This window comes from Pan paniscus, chromosome 21 (genome assembly GCF_029289425.2).
Source record: "Pan paniscus chromosome 21, NHGRI_mPanPan1-v2.0_pri, whole genome shotgun sequence".
In the NCBI taxonomy this organism is placed as follows: Eukaryota; Metazoa; Chordata; class Mammalia; order Primates; family Hominidae; genus Pan; species Pan paniscus.
The window spans coordinates 46964386-46986801 of record NC_073270.2 but is presented as its reverse complement, the minus strand read 5'-3'; the positions used below and the strand labels follow the sequence as shown (position 1 = coordinate 46986801).

At 40.2% G+C, this 22416-nt stretch overlaps 1 protein-coding gene across 50 annotated transcripts in view; it reads left to right on the top strand.

Moving 5' to 3' along the window:
• The window catches only part of ZHX3 (zinc fingers and homeoboxes 3), a 139567-nt gene that overhangs the window by 73054 nt on the left and 44097 nt on the right, over nt 1-22416 (top strand). For 15 of the 50 annotated variants that reach the window (XM_055104612.2, XM_055104624.2, XM_055104635.2 and 12 more), the window contains one exon: nt 5746-5854. The exons of 32 other annotated variants lie outside the window; for them this stretch is intronic. The gene's annotated coding sequence lies outside the window, so the exon portion shown is untranslated. Of the gene's footprint in view, nt 1-4841; nt 4949-5745; nt 5855-22416 lie in introns of all 50 variants that reach the window. 3 more of the 50 variants (XM_055104632.2, XM_055104629.2, XM_055104636.2) reach the window with 1 other exon arrangement.

Below are 22416 nucleotides of genomic sequence, written 5' to 3'. Positions count from 1 at the left end.
TTGCCTCCATTTGTCTTTTTTTAAATATGTGTTTTTTTAAAAATAGATACAGGGCCTTACTCTGTTGCCTAGGCTAGACTTGAACTCCTGGGCTCAAGTGATCCTGCTGGCTCAGCCTCCCAAAGTGGTAGGATTACAGGCGTGAGCTACTGTGCCTGACCCTCCGTTTGCTTTAAGGTAGTCAGAGTCCATACCTGAGGGAGTTGCTGAGAGGACTTGAGTCACACATCTGTCCCTCTTTCCTATCTGGTTCATGGCTTCCTGTTCTTGCTCTGCACCTCCCCAGCCTCCGCATTTAGCCAATCCCCAGTTTCTGGCACATCTTCACCAAAGGCACTGGTTCTCAACTAGGGATAACTGTGTCCCCTAGGGGACATTTGGCAGTGTCTGGAGACTTTTTGGTTGTCATGACCTGGGGACAGTGTGCTCTACTGGGATCTAGTGGGCATCTAGTCAGGGATGTTACTAAATATCCTGCAATTTACAGGACAGCCCCCCAGCACATAGAATTATCTAGCCCTAAATGTCAATAAAAAGATTGAGAAACCCTGATGTAAGGGGTGGTCCACGAATCCCTTAGTGTTTGCCTGCTTCCAACTCTGTGTTTAAGAGCTTTTGTTAACCTCAAAAGCATCTCCTCCCCAGTGGATGGCTTCACATCTCTTAAGTTTTCCTTCATCCTCACTCCAGTCAGAGTTGATCCTCGCCATAGGGTTTCTAAACTGCTTGTGTCCATTCATTGCAGCACTTACCACATTTGCCTTCTAATAGCCCCCTTCAACATGATATGTTCTTTCTCCTTTGAGAGTAGAGTAAGAGCTTGATTATGAGGATGACCATTGAAATCCCATGTATTGTTATTATAATATTATAAGGCCCCAAACCTCAGCACTACGGGAGTCAGTGGCACATAGTGGAGTCAGCCCAGAACATAATAGTGTCAGGAGATTCAGTCTGGTATCCAACTATAATTGTCCAGCTCTGTGACAAAAGATATAACTTTCCTGAGCTTTATTTAGCTTCCACATAGGTAAGCCAGAAATAATATCCATTTCCTAAGACTGTTTGAGTCAGTGAGATGTTAGCATAGAACCTGGTCCATAGTGGTCATTCAAATATGGATTGAATCGGGAAAATGAAGCCAAGGTTCCAGATGTGACCCTGATAATAATTGGCTCATGGGGAAGAATGGAACTGTTTCTTATTACCTTGATAGCGGCAATCTTAATTCCAGGCAGCCACGTCAGCTAATTACACTTCTTGAGAAAGAAGAGAAGCCCTACTGATGCTGGGCTGGTAGCACATCCTATTCACTGTGGAATTACTAGAAAGTGTTGGTGCTTTCTCCTAATTTCATGGAAGCAAAGGGAAATCCCATATGCCTCTGACTCCCCATTATTTTATAGAGGAAGTATTTCTCCCTGTCTTGGAGCACTGGGAACCTAGAAGCATACCCTGAAGGTTGGGAGGTCTGCCCCGACCTGGGTACCCAGAAGTCTGCTGCTTTGTAAAGGGACTGCTGAGGCATGAGAGGGACACCACATCCACTTAGACCCACGACTTTCTGGTACATGGAGACAAGCACAGAGGAAGTGGTGTTACATTTTGTTTAGACATTATAAGACATTTAGCTTTTTCCACCAAGCTAAAAGGTTAGTGACAGTTGATCCTGTGGGCAAAGACAATTGCCATATGCTCTTAGGGATAGGGTTATAAAAATCACTTAATTATTAAACAATGGAAGTACTATCTAGTATTTGGCCAGAGGATTTCAAACTTCCTCCATATATGGCCTTATGTCTAGAACAGAATAGAAAGAGCTGATTCCATCCTTGGAGATAACTTTGAAAGGTCTTAAGGCCTGTCAAAACGTCATTGGTTTTCCATTCTGTCAGTGGCTAAAGACATAGTACACTAGTAGATCATGGGTCAGAGGCCAGCAGACAGATTGTGTTTGATCAGTTAGGCATCAGTGTTCACAGGGTTCACAAAGCTAACAGCTGTGTATGTGGCTCCTCCTCACCCTATTTGCATTCTTTGATTTCTCCTAAGCCACTTTACTCCATATCTCAGGACTTAGCTCTTCACTGTAAATATACTCTTTCTACTCCTCACCCTTAATGGATGTTTGTGTTTTCTTGTCAGCCAGATGTGCTGTGATTAAGAATCTAGGCTTTGGAATTGGGAGTACCTGACTTTGAATCCTAGCTGTTGCCTGTTGCTTGTGTGACTGAGTCAAATGACTTAGCCATTCAAGCCTTGGTTTCCCAATTTGGAAAATCAAGTTGATATTTAGCTCATAGGGTTATTGTGAGGATCAAATTAAATGAGAAAATAAATGTAAAGCACAGTGCCTGACATCCTATAATTTTATCCAGTTGATGGTGGTAGTAGTTGTTACACTTCTTGAGGGCAGAGACAACTATAGTTTTGAACTCTTCCTCCTTGTACCCTGTCTCTTAGAGCTGAGCATCTAGTAGCACTCAAATATTTTAAAATTTGAAATAATGACAGGTGCACACATGTACACACACACACACACACACACACACACACACACTCTTAGAGGATAATCTGATAATGACAGTAATTTAAAACACTCTAGAGGTCATGATTTTAAAGTGCTTGAGCTTACTTTTATAAATATGATACATAAGGGGTCTAATTCATGGATTGGAAGAATAAATATTGTTAAAATGTACATATTACCCAAAGCAATCTACAGAGTCAATGCAATCTCTATCAAAATATGAATGACATTCTTCACAGAAATAGAGAAAACAATTCAAAAATTTTTATTGGAACCACAAACAACCCAGAATAACCAAAGCTATCCAGAGCAAAAAGAACAAAACTGGAAGAATCACATTACCTAACTTCAAATTATACACAGAGTTACAGTAACCAAAACAGCATGATATTGGCATAAAAACAGACACATAGACCCATGAAACAGAAGTGGGCAAAGATTTCTTGAGTAATACCTGGACAAGCACAGGCAACCAAAGCAAAAATGAACAAATGGAATCACATCAAGTTAAAAAGCTTCTGCACAGCAAGGGGAACAATTAACAAAGTGAAGGGACAACCCACAATATTGGAGAAAATATTTGCAAACTACCTTTCTGACAAAGGATTAATAATCAGAATATATAAAGAGCTCAAACAACTCGATAGGAAAAAAATCTAATAATCCCATTAAAAATGGGCAAGGGATTTGAATAGACATTTCTCAGAAGACATACAAATGGCAAACAGGCATAGGAAAAAGTGCTCAGCATCATTTATCAGAGAAATGCAAATCAAAACTACAATGACATATCACCTCACCCCAGTTAAAATGACCTTTATCCAAAAGGCAGGCAATAAGTAACAAATGCTGGTGAGGATATGGAGAAAAGGGACACCTTGTACACTGTTGGTGGGAATGTAATTTCCCACTGTGGAGAACAGTTTGGAGGTTCCTCTAAAAACTAAAAATAGAGCTATCATACAATCCAGCCATCCCACTGCTGGGTATATACCCCCAAAAAGGAAATTAGTATATCGAAGAGATATCTGCATGCTTATGTTTATTGTAGCACTATTCACAATAGCCAAGATTTGGAAGGCAACCTATGTGCCCATCAACAGATGAATGGATAAAGAAAACTGTAGTACATATACACAATGAAGTACTATTCAACGATACAAAAGAATGAGATCTTGTCATTTGCAACAACATGGATAGAACTGGAGGTCATTATGTTAAGTGAAATAAGCCAGGAGCAGAAAGACAAACTTTGCATGTTCTCAGTTATTTGTTGGAGCTAAAAATTAAAAGAATTGAACTCATCGAGATACAGAGTAGAAGGATGGTTACCAGAGAGGCTGGGAAAGGTAGTAGGGTGAGTGACGGGGGGGAAATAGGGATGGTTCGTGGGTACAAAAAAATTGAATAAGACCTAGTATTTGCCAGCACAACAGGGTGACTATTGTAGAAAATAATCGTACATTTACAAATAACAGTATAATTCAAAGGATAAATACTTGAGGCGATGAATTCCTCATTTACCCTGATGTGATTATTATGCGTCGCATGCCTGTACCAAAATATCTCATGTAACCCATAAATATATATACCTACCATGTACCTACAAAAATAAACATTAAAAAAGGGGTTCTAAGATATGTGAGTTACTACTCTTTGCAGTAAGTTCGATGATTTGAAGGGAAAGCATCTGAGCTATATCATCTCAGCCCTCTGCCAAAGTAACTTCACTGGATTATGATATGATTTACTGTCCCATGCTCTGCCTTCTGGAGGATCCATGTAGGAATGGCCTATTGACCAGCCTGGCCAACATGGCAAAACCCCCCATCTCTACTAAAAAAATACAAAAATTAGCCTGGCATGGTGGCATGCACATGCAGTCCCAGCTACTTGGAAGGCTGAGGCAGGAGAATCGCTTAAACCTGGGAGGCAGAGGTTGCAGTGAGCCAAGATGGCGCCACTGCCCTCCAGCCTGGGCAACAGAGCAAGAGACTGTCTCAAAAAAAAAAAGGAATGGCCTATTGAGTGTGACTGCATCTTTCCAAACTAAGCCTCCTGCTTTACCTATTTTCTCGTAAACACAGTTCCAAGACATTCTTCTCCTTGGGTTTCCCTTCAAAAGAATTTATCTCTGTATAAGAATAAACATTTGTCTTTGTTAAATGATAAAAATAGTGTCACTTAAAATACATTTCCATATTTGCCCTTGATACTGGGAATCACAGGGTCAAATTCAGTGCCAGGTGAAGGGTGGAGGGCATTCTAATTGTTCCCCTTCTCACAATGTCTCTTCTCCCTCCCTCCCCAGTCCCTTCCATAGGAAACAGGGAGTGTTTGTTTCTGTCTTCTGGTAGGAGAAAGATTGGTCCCACCCCCAGCTCCAGGGATGGATCTTGATTGTTTAAGCCCAGTCAGGTAAACCCCACACCTGTTGCACAGTGATTAACCCAGTGGCAGTCATGCCAAGAGGTTTGTTCATGGCTGGGCATGTGACCTGTGCAGGCCACCAGCATGCTTGCTGAGGACTTTGGGAAGAAGGCTCTTCAGTCTTCTGATAGACCTCCCCAAGACGGCCCTCTCTCTGTGTCCTTCTGGATGTTTGGGACATGAAGCTTGGGGCTGCTGGAGTTACCTTGCTGTCACGAGGGAAGCTACCCCTAGGATGTGGTTGACGAAGTAGAAAGAAAGAAAATAGGCCCTTATTGGCCAGGCACGGTGGCTCACGCCTGTAATCCCAGCACTTTGGGAGGCCGAGGCGGGCGGATCACGAGGTCAGGAGACCGAGAGCATCCTGGCTAACATGGTGAAACCCCGTTTCTACTAAAAAATACAAAAAAAAAATTAGCGGGGCATGGTGGTGGGCGCCTATAGCCCCAGCTACTCGGGAGGCTGAGGCAGGAGAATGGCGTGAACCCAGGAGGCGGAGCTTGCAGTGAGCCGAGATCATGCCACTGCACTCCAGCCTGGGCGACAGAGCAAGACTCCGTCTCCCAAAAAAAAAAAAAAAAAAAAAAAAGAGAGAGAAAATAGGCCCTTGTTTTCATCATAGAGCAACTGACTCAAACTCAACCTGAAGCCGCTGAACTTTCCATTTGCATGTGCCAGCAAACCACCTTTATTATGTAAGCCCTTTCAAATTAGGTTTCTTACTTGCATCCTAGAATCCAAATGGTGCTTAATAGATACATTTCCTTGTATTTTGTGTGTTTTAGTGATTCTAACCCATGGACCAAGACCCTGCCTTGGAGATTGGGGAACAGGTGTTGGAAGGGCTCTATTTTGGCAAAGAATGGATTATTTATGTGAGCATATTTCCGCAAAGTAAGGAAATGTCTTGCCTATATATGTATTAATATTTTTCAAATTTATCTTGCTGTTTTGATGAAATATAAATTTAGATAAAAATACTGAATTTGTAGGTTTTTATCCTGCATTTTTCACAATGAGCAGATGTTAGAAGCATCATGTAAATTTGTCCAAAAAGATTTTGTTTTTTGCAGAAATTTTTGACTTGAGGAAGAAGCTCTTGCTTAGATAGATGTTTCCACCCTCTGTCCCTCCTTCTTTTCCTTCCTTCTTCTCTTCTCCAGCCTTCACTCCCTGCTCCCTTCCTTTTTTTCCCTCTTAGTCTCTGTTATTACCCTGTTTTCCTTCTGTTGAGTCTTGTTACTCAAACTCTGTTAGAAATAGTTGAGATATAAATTCTAATTAATTTTATTTGGATGCCTATGTTAAGCTTCATTTAACTTTTCAGATCCTGCATCTATGAGTTCGACATAAATGCAAACAAATAATGGGTATTGAGTGCTTTAATAGCAAGGGACCCAAACTGAAGTTCATTCCCCATGCAACAAATTGGGTGTTGGATGGGAATGCTTATAATGATTGACCCCTGTTTTTGGTAGTAAGCAAGAAACTGCAAGTGAACTGTAACTGATGTATTTAATGAGTGCTCACTGTGTGCACATTGCCATTAGTGTAGCTGAGTGGTGCAGCACTGAACCCTTACCTCAAAGATCTTATAGTTCATTGGAGAGAAGAGACATGTACACCAGATACTGTGTAAACCAGGGCTGTGTTTTATAAGGGAATATGTAAGTTGACATCTGGAACCTCTTTCTTAGAATTATCCTACCAGAAGAGCCCTCTAGAACCTTGTGTTTAATAAATATTGATCACCGCCATTATAAAATAGGCTGTTTGTTAATAAAACATATTTTCTTTATTTTATTTTATTTTTTTAATTATACTTTAAGTTTTAGGGTACATGTGCACAACGTGCAGGTTTGTTACATATACATGTGCCATGTTGGTGTGCTGCACCCATTAGCTCTTCACTTAACATTAAGTATATCTCCTAATGCTATCCCTCCCCACTCCCCCTACCCCACAACAGGCCCTGGTGAGTGATGTTCCCCTTCCTGTGTCTGTGTGTTCTCATTGTTCAATTCCCACCTATGAGTGAGAACATGCGGTGTTTGGTTTTTTGTCGTTGCGATAGTTTGCTGAGAATGATGGTTTCCAGCTTCATCCATGTCCCTACAAAGGACATGAACTCATCATTTTTTATGGCTGCATAGTATTCCATGGTGTATATGTGCCACATTTTCTTAATCCAGTCTATCTTTGTTGGACATTTGGGTTGGTTCCAAGTCTTTGCTGTTGTGAATAGTGCCGCAATAAACATACATGTGCATGTGTCTTTATAGCAGCATGTTTTATAATCCTTTGGGTATATACCCAGTAATGGGATGGCTGGGTCAAATGGCATTTCTAGTTCTAGATCCCTGAGGAATCGCCACACTGACTTCCACAATGGTTGAACTAGTTTACAGTCCCACCAACAGTGTAAAAGTGTTCCTATTTCTCCAGATCCTCTCTAGCACCTGTTGTTTCCTGACTTTTTAATGATTGCCATTCTAACTGGTGTGAGATGGTATCTCATTGTGGTTTTGATTTGCATTTCTCTGATAGCCAGTGATGATGAGCATTTTTTCATGTGTCTTTTGGCTGCATAAATGTCTTCTTTTGAGAAGTGTCTGTTCATATCCTTTGCCCACTTGTTGATGGGGTTGTTTTTTTCTTGTAAATTTGTTTGAGTTCTTTGTAGATTCTGGATATTAGCCCTTTGTCAGATGGGTAGATTGCAAAAATTTTCTCCCATTCTGTAGGTTGCCTGTTCACTCTGATGGTAGTTTCTTTTGCTTTGTAGCAGCTCTTTAATTAGATCCCATTTGTCAATTTTGGCTTTTGTTGCCATTGCTTTTGGTGTTTTAGACATGAAGTCCTTGCCCGTGCCTATGTCCTGAATGGTATTGCCTAGGTTTTCTTCTAGGGTTTTTATGGTTTTACGTCTAACATTTAAGTCTTTAATCCATCTTGAATTAATTTTTGTATAAGGTGTAAGGAAGGGATCCAGTTTCAGCTTTCTACATATGGCTAGCCCGTTTTCCCAGCACCGTTTATTAAATAGGGAATCCTTCCCCCATTTCTTGTTTTTGTCAGGTTTGTCAAAGATCAGATAGTTGTAGATATATGGCATTATTTCTGAGGGCTCTGTTCTGTTCCATTGGTCTACATCTCTGTTTTGGTACCAGTACCATGTTGTTTTGGTTACTGTAGCCTTGTAGTATAGTTTGAAGTCAGGTAGCGTGATGCGTCCAGCTTTGTTCTTTTGGCTTAGATTGACTTGGCAATGCGGGCTCTTTTTTGGTTCCATATGACCTTTAAAGTAGTTTTTTCCAATTCTGTGAAGAAAGTCATTGGTAGCTTAATGGGGTTGGCATTGAATCTGTAAATTACCTTGGACAGTATGGCCATTTTCACGATATTGATTCTTCCTACCCATGAGCATGGAATGTTCTTCCATTTTTTTGTATCCCCTTTTATTTCATTGAGCAGTGGTCTGTAGTTCTCCTTGAAGAGGTCCTTCACATCCCTTGTTAGTTGGATTCCTAGGTATTTTATTCTCTTTGAAGCAATTGTGAATGGGAGTTCACTCATGATTTGGCTCTCTGTTTGTCTGTTATTGGTGTATCGGAATGCTTGTGATTTTTGCACATTGATTTTGTATGCTGAGACTTTGGTGAAGTTGCTTATCAGCTTAAGGAGATTTTGGGCTGAGATGATGGGGTTTTCTAGATATACAATCATGTCATCTGCAAACAGGGACAATTTGACTTCCTCTTTTCCTAATCGAATACCCTTTCCTTCTCCTGCCTGATTGCCCTGGCCAGAACTTCCAACACTATGTTGAATAGGAGTGGTGAGAGAGGGCATTCCTGTCTTGTGCCAGTTTTCAAAGGGAATGCTTCCAGTTTTTGCCATTCAGTATGATATTGGCTGTGGGTTTGTCATAGATAGCTCTTACTATTTTGAGATACGTCCCATCAATACCTAATTTATTGAGAGTTTTTAGCATTAAGGGCTGTTGAATTTTGTCAAAGGCCTTTTCTGCATCTATTGAGATAATCATGTGGTTTTTGTCTTTGGTTCTGTTTATATGATGGATTACATTTATTGATTTGCATATGTTGAACCAGCCTTGCATCCTAGGTATGAAGCCAACTTGGTCGTGGTAGATAAGCTTTTTGATGTGCTGCTGGATTCGATTTGCCAGTATTTTATTGAGGATTTTTGCATCGATGTTCATCAGGGATATTGGTCTAAAATTCTCTTTTTTTATTGTGTCTCTGCCAGGCTTTAGTATCAGGATAATAAAACATGTTTTCTATTCTACCTTTTTCTTGGCCATCTTTTTTAGCTATACACAGCCGGTTTTTTTGTTTGTTTGTTTTGTTGTTGTTGTTTGCCATAGAACCAACATTTTGGCACTACCCCCCACTCCCAGCCATGTGTGCACATACACACACACACACTGAGTTTGCTGCAAGTACAGCATTACAATAATTCAAAATTATAACTGTCTCTCATGGAAAAGAGGCTGCCTGCTGGTTTGGCATGGGGATAAGTGAACTAGCTGAACTATACTCATTTCCTACTAAACAATGTATAGCTGAATGCAAGTGAGAGAGACTTACAAGGACAACCTTGAACTATCTCCCAGTTTGTTCAAAACAAAACCAAAGAAACTTACCAACTCTGGTATTTCATGTCAGCAGTGACAAAGGCTTACTGAGCTCCCCAGTAGGTGCCTGGCCCTGCATGCTGCTTCTAGAATGCCAGCAGGAAGGCCTGGCCGAGCAGCCAGCTGGCTGTGGAGCCCTTATTCTAAGACTATGCTGCCACTTTCTTGTGACACTGGAGTCAAAAGCAAAAAGGGGCTTGCAGTCAGTAACCAAAGGGCTGTATTCAAGCAGTGACCTATTTTTACACTGTAATCGGGTTGGGTTTCCCTTTTTCCCTCGCGAGGCAGTAATCTCAAATTCTTCTGAGTGCTCAAGAAGCCAGTTCCCTGTTACCTTTTTGGCTTAGTTGTTTTTCACTTTGACATAGGTCACTCTTAACTTGAGGACAGGAATATCTGTCCCTTTTCCCTGATTTGAGGGTAGGAGTTGGTTTATGTGTATAAAATGGAGAGATAGGAAAACATGAACCAAGGTAAGGAGGATAGATGGCTTCTGAGGAGGAACAAAACCAGGTAAACTAGATAGACAAAGGTATTTGGGATCATAGGTCCAAGGTTCTGCCCTTTCAAACCCTAATCACACATATGAACTAATTACTTAGCTTAGTCATCAAATTTTGCTTGTGCTTCATATGTGCTGAGTGTCAGAGGCGTAGTAATAAAAAGGTAGAACTCTTGCCTCCGCCCACAGTTTTGTGGGGGAGGAATCTTGTACCCACAATTGCAATGCAGTGCCACCAGTGCAACAGGGAAGTTGGGCCCGAGTGAGGCTGTTAGATGTTGCTGGGGAGGGGGCACCAAGAAGGGTATCAGAGGAATTCCTCCTAAGCTTCTTAGTCAGACCCTTTGCTACTCCAGCCTGTCTCGCTTCCATCAGATCAGTGCCTAGTCTGTACTGGGTTTTTTGTTTGCTTGTTTGTTGCCATTTAGGTCTGTGCTATGTACAATCTGCAAGGGTGAGTTCTTCAGGTGGGATTTTCATGTCTCTTCAAGGAGACCTTTGGGACCGGAGGACAGTGTGCCACATGGCTCCATTCTTCAAAAGGTGACATGTCTTGGGACTTTATGCCTAGGATGATACATATTCCTGTCTTGTCTGCCTGGACAACTTCTTTTCATCCTTTAAGACTTGTTTTTAGCATAAGTCCTGCTCTCACAGGATGTAAGTTCTGTTCTGATGTCCTGATAGTTCTTGTCCGGTCTCTCCATGGCCTTTTTCCTCTGTTCTTGGCATGTAGAGCCTTGAGCTTCAACTCATGCTTCAGCTGATCTATTTACACCTGTATCTATCCATGTTCCCCTACTGCACTGTGAATCTCAGACACAGGGCATATGTTTTATTCACCTAGGACATACCAGTTGCTTAGCAATGGTGAGTCACATGAAGGAAGTATGTGTGTCATGTGAATGAAGTTCCCATCTGGCAACAAGATGGCTAAAGATACTGAGAGGGCTGCAAAAGATTCTTGATTGGGTCTCAAACTTTTTGAGCTCATTGAATGTCTTTTGTACTTAAAAGGATATTAGGAAAGTTTTGCAGCATAAAGCCTAGGAGGATGTAAAAAGTGGCCGGCTGGGATTTGGCAGACAGAGATCAGTAAAGAAGGGTGTATACACCACAACATAGCAGGGAGAATGTCTAAGGGAACACCCCCATTTAGGTGTTGCTTAACTTTTATATGTAATGTACTCCTGAACACAGGGCAAAATTCACATTATCTGGCAGATGTTATCATGTCTCAGCATTGCATGGTCGTGTGCCAGCTAGTTGTATCAGAGTCTGAATTCAGCATTCAAAAGGTGATTGGGAAGAATCCAAGTTTGCTATAGGCAGAAGTTGAGGTTGCTTGTGTAACAGGCTTCCTGGTACCTCCTGGTAACAGGGAGAAATGCATCGCAGGTGCTTGATAAAGATGGATGTAGCGATTAAACGAACCCTAAGACCAGCCTTGTGTAAGTTTCTCCTGACTCTGTCATGGTTTGGAGCTTACATTTTGAAAAATACTGATACATATCAAGAATTTTCCAGCCGGGCGCGGTAGCTCATGCCTGTAATCCCAGCACTTTGGGAGGCCGAGGCGGGCGGATCACGAGGTCAGGAGATCGAGACTATCCTGGCTAACACGGTGAAACCCCATCTCTACTAAAAATACAAAAAATTAGCCGGGCGAGGTGGTGGGCGCCTGTAGTCCCCCGCGGGAGGCTGAGGCAGGAGAATGGCGTGAACCCGGGAGGCGGAGCTTGCAATGAGCCGAGATTGCGCCACTGCACTCCAGCCTGGGCGACAGCGAGACTCTGTCTCAAAAAAAAAAAAAAAAAAAAAAAGAAGAATTTTCCTAGATTAGAAGACAGCTATGTACACCAGAGGGTGCTGTGTTTCAATTTTCATATCTCTTTCTTTTCCACTCCTGTGGTTGTATGCTACGTGATTCATTTGAGGACTAGCCAGTTGAGAATTTGCCCTCAACAAAGGACTGTTGAAGACCTGAACACACCCTACCCACTTGCTGCTTTCCCAGCATAACAGATGAGTTCAGACATGGCTACACCACACACTCCCCAGGTCTGCTTTGCTGTATACTAGTTCTTAACCATTGAGTTCTTTGTTTAAAACTAGACCTTTTTTTTTTTTATGCTGCATCGTAAGTCCATTTTCAATATTCTTTCTCTGGTGAAAATGGAGACCATCTGGTCATCATTCTCTGTGTAATAACAATGATTGAAGATGGTTATTAAGTCACCCTTCGGCCTTTTCTCTTGCCTAGGCAAAATTGTCTTCGTTTCTGTGGCCATTACCCATAAATCTCATTTTCCAACCCTTTAATCATCTTGGTGGCTTCCTTTGAAAACAACTTCAAAGGCTGTTTCACTGCCTCTATTTTGGTGGGGTCTGGGCTGTCAGCGTCTAATGGTACGGAATGTGGTTGTTTTAACCATCTAGTTTCCATAGCTAGTTTCCACATCTCCAGGCCAATCACTATCATTAACCATTAGGAGCTGCTTTACCATCTTTTCACTGTGATATACTTTATAAATATTATTGATTAATGTGTTGCTTTGACTGAAAATACAAATTTTAGCTTGTGAATAATTTTAGCTGTTGGCTGATAGAATTTTACACCCTTGTTTATGGCATTTGAGGTTCTTTTCTAAGCTATTTGATTCTAAGTGAATATGTTATCTCTTATTAGAGGATATGTTCATTTTCCTGCATTTTATTCATTTATTAACTTAACATCTCTGATTGCCTACCATGTGTCAGGCTCTGTACTAAGGATTGAGGACCCAAAGATGAACAAAACATGGGGCCTAATTCAAAGAGTTCACAATCTGGAGAGAAAGTCAGCCACATACAAAAAAATTATAAGGTGGAATGTGCTATAAAAAATGATTTAGGTACAGTGGAAGTTTAGAAAGGCTTCACTGAAGATGTCGTATTTGAATTGGGTCTGAGCATGAATTAGTCTTCAGGTGAGGGAGGGGGTTAAAGAAAACTCTAATGAAGGAACTCTAGTATGTGTGAAGGCAAGGAGGCTGGTATGTTTAGGTTGCAGCAAACCAAGTACAACCAGGCTTGGACTTGAGTGACTGGAAAGACAGGAAGATGCCATGCTGAGAAAAACTGCCCATGCCAAGCTGAGAAATGTTCAGCAGAAACATAAGGTGAGCTGCATATGTCATTTAAAATGTTCTAGGAGCCACATTTTTAAAAAATCAAAATTAACAAGTCAAAAAATAAAAAGCAATGGGGGGAGATTAAATGCATATTACTAAGTGAAAGAAGCCAATCCAAAAAGGCTACATACCTGTATGATTCCAACTATATGACATTCTGGAAAAGGCAAAACTATAGAGACAGTAAATGATCAGTGGTTGCCAGGAGTTAGGGAGGAGGGAGGGATGAACAGGCAGAGCACAGAAGATTTTTAGAGCAGTAGAACTATTTTGTATGATATTATAACATTGTAGATACATATCATTATAAATTTGTCCAAACCCATAGAATGTACACCAAGAGTGAACTCTAATGTAAACTGTGGACTTTGGGTGATAATGATGTGTCAGTGTAGATTGATCAGTTGTAACAAATGTACCATTCTGGTGGGGAATGTTGATAATGGAGTAGGCTATGCATGTGTGGGGCAGTGGGTATATGGGAAATATCTATACCTTCTGGTCAGTTTTGCTGTGAACTTGATCTAAAAAATAGCCTACTAAGAAACACAAGTCAAATTAATTTTAATAATACACTTTATTTAACCCAATTTATCAGAAATACTAATATTTTAACATGTAATTGATATAAAAGTTATTAACTAGATATTTTACTTTTTTTGGTACTGAGTCTTTGAAATCTGGTCTGTATTTTACATTTACAGTACATCTCAATTCACATTAGCCACATTTCAGATACTCAGTACATACATGAGTACCTATGGCTAGTGGCTGCTGTGTTGGACGGGGCAGGTATTGAAACCTGGACTTGCCTGACTCAGAAGCCTCAATTCTCAGCCACAGTGATATTCTGCTCCCTAAGTACTATAATGATAAACACAAGAGGAGAGGAGCTTTCAGATGATCATCTAATCCCATGACGTTAGCTGTTGCTCTCCACACTGCCCGGTGGCTCCAGTCTGAAGCATCTAGGCAGTGCTGTCCAACAGAAATAAAATGAGAGCCAATACGTGATAAGTGTCCTATGGGCCACATTGAAACAGTAAAAAAAAAAAAATCTAAGAATATATTTAACCCAATATATGCAAAATATTATTTCAACATCTATTTAATATTAAAAATTGTTAATGAAGGCATATAGACCAATGGAATAGAATGGAGAGACCAGAATCAAATCCTCACACGTAAGGTCAAATGATTTTTTACAAGGATGCCAAGACCTTTCAATGGGAATAGGACAGTCTTTTCAACAAATGGTGCTGAGAAAACTGGCTATCTACATGGAAAATAATAGAATTGGATCCTTACCTTACACCATATATATAAAAGTTAACTCAAAATGAATCAAAGACCTAAACAAAAGATCTAAAACTATAAAATGCTTAGAAGAAGACAGAGGAGAAAAGCTTCATGACACTTGCAAACCATATATCTAATAAAGGGGTAATATCTAGAACATATAGAGAATTTCTACAACCCAACAAAAACAACAAAAAACCCCAGACAACCTGATTAAAATGGTCAAAGGACTTGAATAGACATTTATTCAAAGAAGATACACAAATGAATAAGCACATTAAAAATACTCAACGTTAATATAATTAGGCAATACAAATCAAAATCACAGTGAGATACAGCCTCACACCCATTAGGATGGCAACTCTGAAGAAAAAAAAGAAAATAACAGATATTGCCATGAATGTGGAGAACTCTTGGGAACTCAGTGCACTGTTGGTGGGAATGTAAAATGGTGCAGCTGTTATGGAAAACAGTATGGCAATTCCTCAAGAAATTAAAAATAGAATCACCATGTGATTAAGCAATTCCACTTCTGGGTAGTTACCCAGAAGAGTTGATAGTAGGGACTCAAAGAGATTGTATGTCCATGTTCATAGCAACATTATTCATAATAGGCAAAAGGTAGAAGCAACCCAATTGTTCATTGATGGATGGATAAAATGTGGTATATACATACAGGGGGATATTATTCAGCCTTTAAAAGGAAGTAAATCCTGACATATAATATGGATGAAACTTGAGGATATTATGCTAAGTTAAATTGATCAGTTATAAAAAGGCAAATACTATATGAGTCCACTTATGTAAAATACCTAGAGTAGCCAAATCTACAGAGACAGAAAGCAGAATGGTAGTTGTCAGGAGTCAGGGGTGGGCAGGAAATGGGAGTTATTGTTTAATGGGTGTAAGGTTTCAGTTTTATAAGGCAAAGAGTTCTGGAGGCAGATGGTGATGATGGTTGTACAACAATGTGACTGTGTTAATACTTAATGCTACTGAACTCTCCACCTAAAAATGATTAAGATGGTAAATTTTATGTTATGTGTATTTTACCACAATTTCTAAAAGTCCCTCTACCAAGAAAAGATGTTAAGTGCTTCTGAGACCATTAACATTCCATGTGGGAAAAGAGAAAGAGATGTGAATAAAGGAAACTAGGAAAAAAATAAGTATGCTTGGAAATCTGGATGTATGGTGCAGTGGACTGAATGTATCTCCTAAAATTCATGTGTTGAAATTTTAATCCCTAATGTGATTGTCTTAGGTGAGGCATTTGGAGGGTAATTAGGTCACTGGGATGGAGCTCTCATGAATGGAACTAGTGGCCTTATAAAAGAGACCCCAGACACTCCCTGGTCCCTTCTGCCATGTGAGGACAGTGGGAAGTTGTCTGTCTATGAGGAAGTAGGCCCTCACCAGACACTGAATATGCCAGCACCTTCATCTTGGACTTCCTGGTCTCAAGAACTGTGAGAAATACATTTCTGTTGTTTATAAGCCATCCAGTCTATGGTGTTTTTGTTATAGCACCCCAAACGGACTAAGACAAATGGTGAGAGGTGAAATGAAGATTTAGGAAGTAGACCTAGGCTGTATTTTTTATTTGCTTGTTTCGTTTTTTGGAAGGGTGAGTGCCAGGGTCAACGGAGCCAGAAATTTATGCATGTAGTTTTTTAAAACCTGCAGGGATCAATGGCAGTTGGAAGTAATGGATTTGGAACTTGGCAGATAGGTCAGGGCTGGCAAGGGTGATTTGGAAATCTCTTGGGTAGAGGAGATTGCAAAGTCCTGGGCATGAGTTTGCTCCCTTTGGAGAGGTTATAGAGGTGTGGGTCTTAACTTCCTTTGGGTCCTGAGTGGTTTGAGACTTGAAGGAGTAGGAAAGAGCCACTTGACTGATGACCTTGGTGCAAGTGGTTTGGGCAGAAGGAGAGGAAGGAATGGGGCCTGCAATGCACCAAAGATTGATGAGCAAGGAAGTTGAATAAGTGGGACAGAGGCAGTCTGGCATGGGGGAGGGGGAAGATGGGAGAGGCCAGTTAGGGGATCTTTTCTATTTTTATGAGATTTAAGTGGTGTCTCAAGTAATACCACTGTGATATACTTGGACTAGAAATTTTCTTGTCCAAGTGTGTCATAGAAACAACCAATAACAAATAACCAGCCAATATGTAATAACAAACCAATATGTAATATTAAAGCAGTCCTTTTGTTTAAAAACAGATAAATAGAACTTTTACCAAATTCATAATGGCAGACACATTACATCAGTTCTTAGATGTATCCATTCTCAGAATATGTGACATCAAGAGAAGCTCTTAGAAACTTCTGATTTAGGCTCCTGAAGTCTCATGGAAAGGAAATAAATATGCTAACTATCTTGCAGCAGAAGTTAACTCTTCCCCCAGTACTCTCCTGAGTGTATCACTGGTGAGTGTGGGTTCATGCACACTCACTCACATATTGCAGGAAGAAGGCTGAGATGCGAATAGGGAGATATATGTACTTCATTCCTGATAAATAGTTGTTAGAGTTTTATATTTTGCACCATCACAGCCACTCTCATTTTCAGGATTTATGATTGACTTTATCGCGTTTTAGATTAGAGAAGGCTCAGGTACTGAGCACTATTCCTCTCCTTTCCTTTTGCTTCACCTTGATGCTCTAAGGTTTCTCAAAGACAGAACAAGTATCTTCAGAAGCCTCCCAATGCATCTTCCATTTGGCTGTCAACATCTCTGTTCTGCTGCCCCCCACCCCAGGACAATAATGTGAAAATGAAGAGCTCTGGGAAAATACAGAACTTTATTGAGCAAATCCAGTTGGTCCCATTAGTTGGGCAGCATAAGATTGGAAGGGGATTTGCAGAGAAATATCCTGGCTGTAATGATAAGGCTGATCAACCCAGTGAATAGGACTTAATCTTACCTGTCAAGGGAAACTGATACTTCCTGATGAAATATTAACAGCATTCAAAACAGTACTCATAAAGGAAACATTTTAGAAACTGTCCTGGGCCGACTAAGGTAGAGCCATAGCCCTCTATTGTTCCAGGGGGCTTAGACCCTGGGTACCTGCAGCTTCATTCTGCTCAGACCTGGGGCAGTACCCTTCTCTGGATGAGGAACCTAGAGTTCTTCCAACAGAAAGGGATAGGAAAGGTATAATAGCTTCCTTCCCTTTTGGACAAGTAAAATAAATTTTAAATTTGACCTGTTGAATTCACTTGAAAATAGAGGAACCAGGAGGTTATCAGAAAGGACTAGGGAGTGAGCTTGAGAGGAAGATAATTTGATGACAGGATCAAAAAAGGTGAAGACGAATTGATGACTCCTGTGATTTCTGCTGCTCTGCCAGCATCATAGGATTGTGGAGAGCTTAAACAAGAAAAAGTGTATACCCAAAAGAATAAAAAATAAGATCCCAAAGAGATATTTGCACACCCATATTCACTGCAGCATTATTCACAATAACCAAGAGGGGGAAGCAACCTAAATGTCCATCAGTGGATGAATGGATAAATAAAATATGGTATATACATATCATGGAATATTACTTAGCCTTAAAATGAAAGGAAATTCTTTTTTTTTTTTTTTGAAATAGAGTATTGCCCTGTCACCCAGGCTGGAGTGCAGTGGCGCGATCTCAGTTTACTGCAACCTCCACCTCCCGCGTTCATGCCATTCGCCAGCACGCCCGGCTAATTTTTTGTATTTTTAGTAGAGATGGGGTTTCACCATGTTAGCCAAAATGGTCTCGATCTCCTGACCTCATGATCCGCCCGCCTCGGCCTCCCAAAGTGCTGGGATTACAGGTGTGAGCCACCGCGCCCAGCCCAAGATAAGTACTTTTTTTAGCTAGCTAGGTTTCTGGTAGTATTAGTAGTGGTAGTAGGATGATGAAAACAGCTTGCTTTTCATTCTCTTCTAGTTGGGCTACATCTTGAAATATAACTTCATTTATATGAGGTAACTAAAGTAGTCAAACTCTTAGAAAGTAGCATGGTAGTTGCCAGGGGCTGGGGGAAGAGAGTAAGGGGAATAGTTATTTGATGGGTATAGCATTTGCATCTTTTGCAAGATGAAAAAGTTCTGGGCATCTGTTGGTCAACAATGTGAATGTGCTTAACACTACCTTACTGTACACTTAAAAATGGTTAAGACAGGCTGGGTGCGGTGGTTCACGCCTGTAATCCCAGCACTTTGGGAGGCCAAGGCAGGCTGATCACCTGAGGTCAGGAGTTCGAGACCAGCCTGGCCAACATGGCGAAACCCTGTCTCTACTAAAAGTACAAAAATTAGCCCTGCGTGGTGGTAGGTGCCTATAATCCCAGCTACTCAGGAGGCTGAGGTAGGAGAATCGCTTGAACCTGGGAGGCGGAGATTGCAGTGAGTCAAGATCATGCCACTGTACTCCAACCTGAGCGACAAGAGTGAGACTCCATCTCAAAAGAAAAAAACAAATGGTTAAGACAATGAATTTTATGTTATGTGTTTTTTATCACAATTTTTTAAAAAGAAAGGTAGGCTGGGTAAAACAGCTGATGTACCTCTAGCTGTTACAGTTAATTGTCATCCTTCAGTGGCCAGCCTCTGAGTGGGATGTGGTGGTAATTAGAACAGTAGCAGTAGCTGCAGTAACTATGATTTATTGAGTGTTTCCTGTATATCAGACAGCATGCTAAATCATTTTGTGTACTTCCTATCAATTCACCGAATGTCATGTCAGCTCTATGAGGTAGGCATTAATAGCTCCTCATTTTACCAATGAGGAAATGGATTGTGAGGACTTAAGTCATTTGCCCAGGAATACACAGTCCACAGTGTTAGGGCTCTAGGACACAAACCCAGCTCTGTCTGATGTTAGAGTCTTAACTCCATTATCAGCTACCGTTTATTCACCCATTCACTCACTGAAAACGATTATTATGTGCCAGACATTGTGCTATATGCTACGGAAACAGTGGATATAGGCCCTGACCTTACTTACAGAGCTTACAGCCTAGCCAAAGTGAAAGACAATAAGCAGGAAAAGAATCAGATGAAGATCCAGACAAATTTTGATAAATGTTATGAAAGAAACAATTAGGATGCTGTGATAGAGAATAATTCAGCTTGGATTTGGGGGAGCCACCAAAGACATTTAGATAGGATGTTCAGAGAAAGTCTAACATTCCTTTCTTAAGAAGGTAGATTTCAAAGAGGCAAAGGGGAAGATAGCTCAGAAGTCCTCTGTTGGAATTATAAATGAGTGTCTGAAAACGTGTATCCAAATGGCCTTGTGATGAAAGAATCCTAATCCTCCTTAATTCTAGCAGTGTTTCCTTGTCCCACTGGGTCACTTCACCTCAAAGTCCTCCTCTGTGAGGGGGAGAATAGAACTTGTATCTAGCTCAGTTTTTGGTTGTATTAGTCATGGTAATAGGATGATGAAAACACAGCTTCCATTTAATTCTCTTCTGGTTGGGCTACATCTTGAATGCTTTGTTCAGTTCTAATTGCCACATTTTGTGAGAAATGCAGACAAATTAGAATATATAGAGAGAATGTGCAATGAATTCAGGACAATTAGCTGCAGAAGTAAATACTAAAAGAGGAAATGATCTTCAACTGTGTGAAAAGCTGATATATAGAAAAGAGAGTTGATGCGTCATGTAGTAAAAAGAGTTGATTTATGTCCAAAAGACAAATCTAAAAGCTGGGAACCAGGTCCAACTAAGAAAGGGGCTTTGTAATAAATTGTCATAAATGATAATTAGCTCCCACATTTGGGAGATACTCAGTTGGAGACTGGATAACAGATTGCTGCAGGATTTTTTAATTAGGAAAGAAGTTGGACTGCATATATTGTCCCATTCCTCCATTTTGGGTATTTTTTTTGTTTTGCTTGTTCTTTTATTTATTTATTTTTTGTTTTGTATATTGGATATCTCTAAGTTATTTTTGAACTATGGCTTTATGGCCAGAGGCAAATGGAATATATAATATATAGTTTTAAGTGAAGTGCTCACGTGCACCCCTACAGAAGTTACACCAAAAGCTCATCTGTAGCTATTAGAAGTTTGAAATGTAAAGGAGCACTACTTGGTATTTGACCCAGTTACATACTCTGTAAGGACCTCTACTCTGACGCCATTAGCTTCTCACTTTCTCACTTGTTATTTGTAACAACCCATGTATTTTGGGAAATATGCTAACATTTTTTCCACTTATGTATTTATTCAATTTTTAACTTTTTGTTTTGAATACATAGCACATTAACATTGTTCAGAATTTAAAAGGGGCTACAGGGAAAAGCTTCCCTCAAACACATCTCCCTCTTCCCCTCGCCAGGGGCAAACACTATTATTAGTTTCTCACATATTTTTCTCGAGGTATTTCTAGCGTATAATTTTTATTCTGTGCTTTGCTTTTCAAAAAACTTAACATATATCAAGATAGCTTGAAGGTTAATCCATAGCAGCATAAAAAGCACCTCCCTTGTTCTTTTTCACAAGTGTGTTACTCCATTGTATAAGTGTGCCATAATTGATTTGATTATCTCCTGTTGATGAGTGATTAGGTTATTTCCAGTCCTCTGCCATTACCATGCTGATAGTAGATTACCTTATACATGTATGACTTACCATTGTGCAAAGTATATCAGCAGGCTGCCTTCCTAGAGGCAGAATCTGGTGAGTCAGGGAATGAGCATTTATAATTTTGTTCTTGTTAAATACTTCTTAATAGAAGTCTTACCAATTTTCACTCCAGCAAGCAGTGTATGAGAGTGCCTATTTCTGCAAACCCTTGCCAACTCAGGATATTATTATCCAATGTTTCAAGCCTTTCCAAAGTAAGTGAAAGAAAAATAATCAGAGTAATTTAAATTTGTATTTCTCTTACTGTGAGTGAAATTGAGCATTTTTTCTTGTGTGTAAGATCTTGCTGGACTTTGTAGTGAGGCCATTGAAGAAAATCATCAATACAGACTAAGCCTGGAAGAGGTAAAAGGAACATCTTATCCACAGTGGTCAGCCAGAGAGAATTTTTCTTTCTTTCTTTCTTTTTTTTTTTTTTTTTTAAACAAATGTTCTTGAGAGATTCAAGTGAGCTCACCAGCCTGCAAGCTATTCAGCCTGTAAACTCTCTGGCCCACACTGGAAAATTTCAATTAAAACAAAACAAATGTAATCTCAGAAGTAAAACCACATCCAGAACAATTTCTTTTTTACTGTTTAGTTTTAAATTTAATAAAGTAATTTACTTAGTACTTGGAACAACATTTAGGATGCAAGTACATTTAAAGTAACATGTTTAACTTTGAAAGGCGCTGTCTCACACCTCAGAGAGTGCAATTTCTAACTACTTGGCTCTTATAATACCCTAGATTTGGTCCCAGCCTCCCCCCAACCCCCATTTCTGTAGTTTCTCTGTAGATTTGAGCAGATTTTGGCAAAGACCAGAGTCTTTTCATTGGGAACATTGGCACTACACAGCCTCTTTGCTCATTAGCAGTCTGACCCATTAATTTCCTACAACACTTGTGACCAAACCAGTTCAATCCAGTTTTTCCCCTGGAAAAGGACCTTCTAGTTTTAGCAGCACAGATTTGCTTTGCTTTTTTCACAAAGCTTCCCAGGTTCAAACCTATCTTGGTTGATGGCAATACTATCCTTCTAGTTGCTTAGATCAAAAATCTTGGAGACATCCTTGATTCCTGTGGCTACAATGTTCACATCCTCCTATCCATTCCTTTAGGAAGTCTTTTCGGCTTTACTTTCAAAACATATCCAGAATCCAGCCACTTCTTCTTACCTCCATCTCTACCATCCTGGTCCATG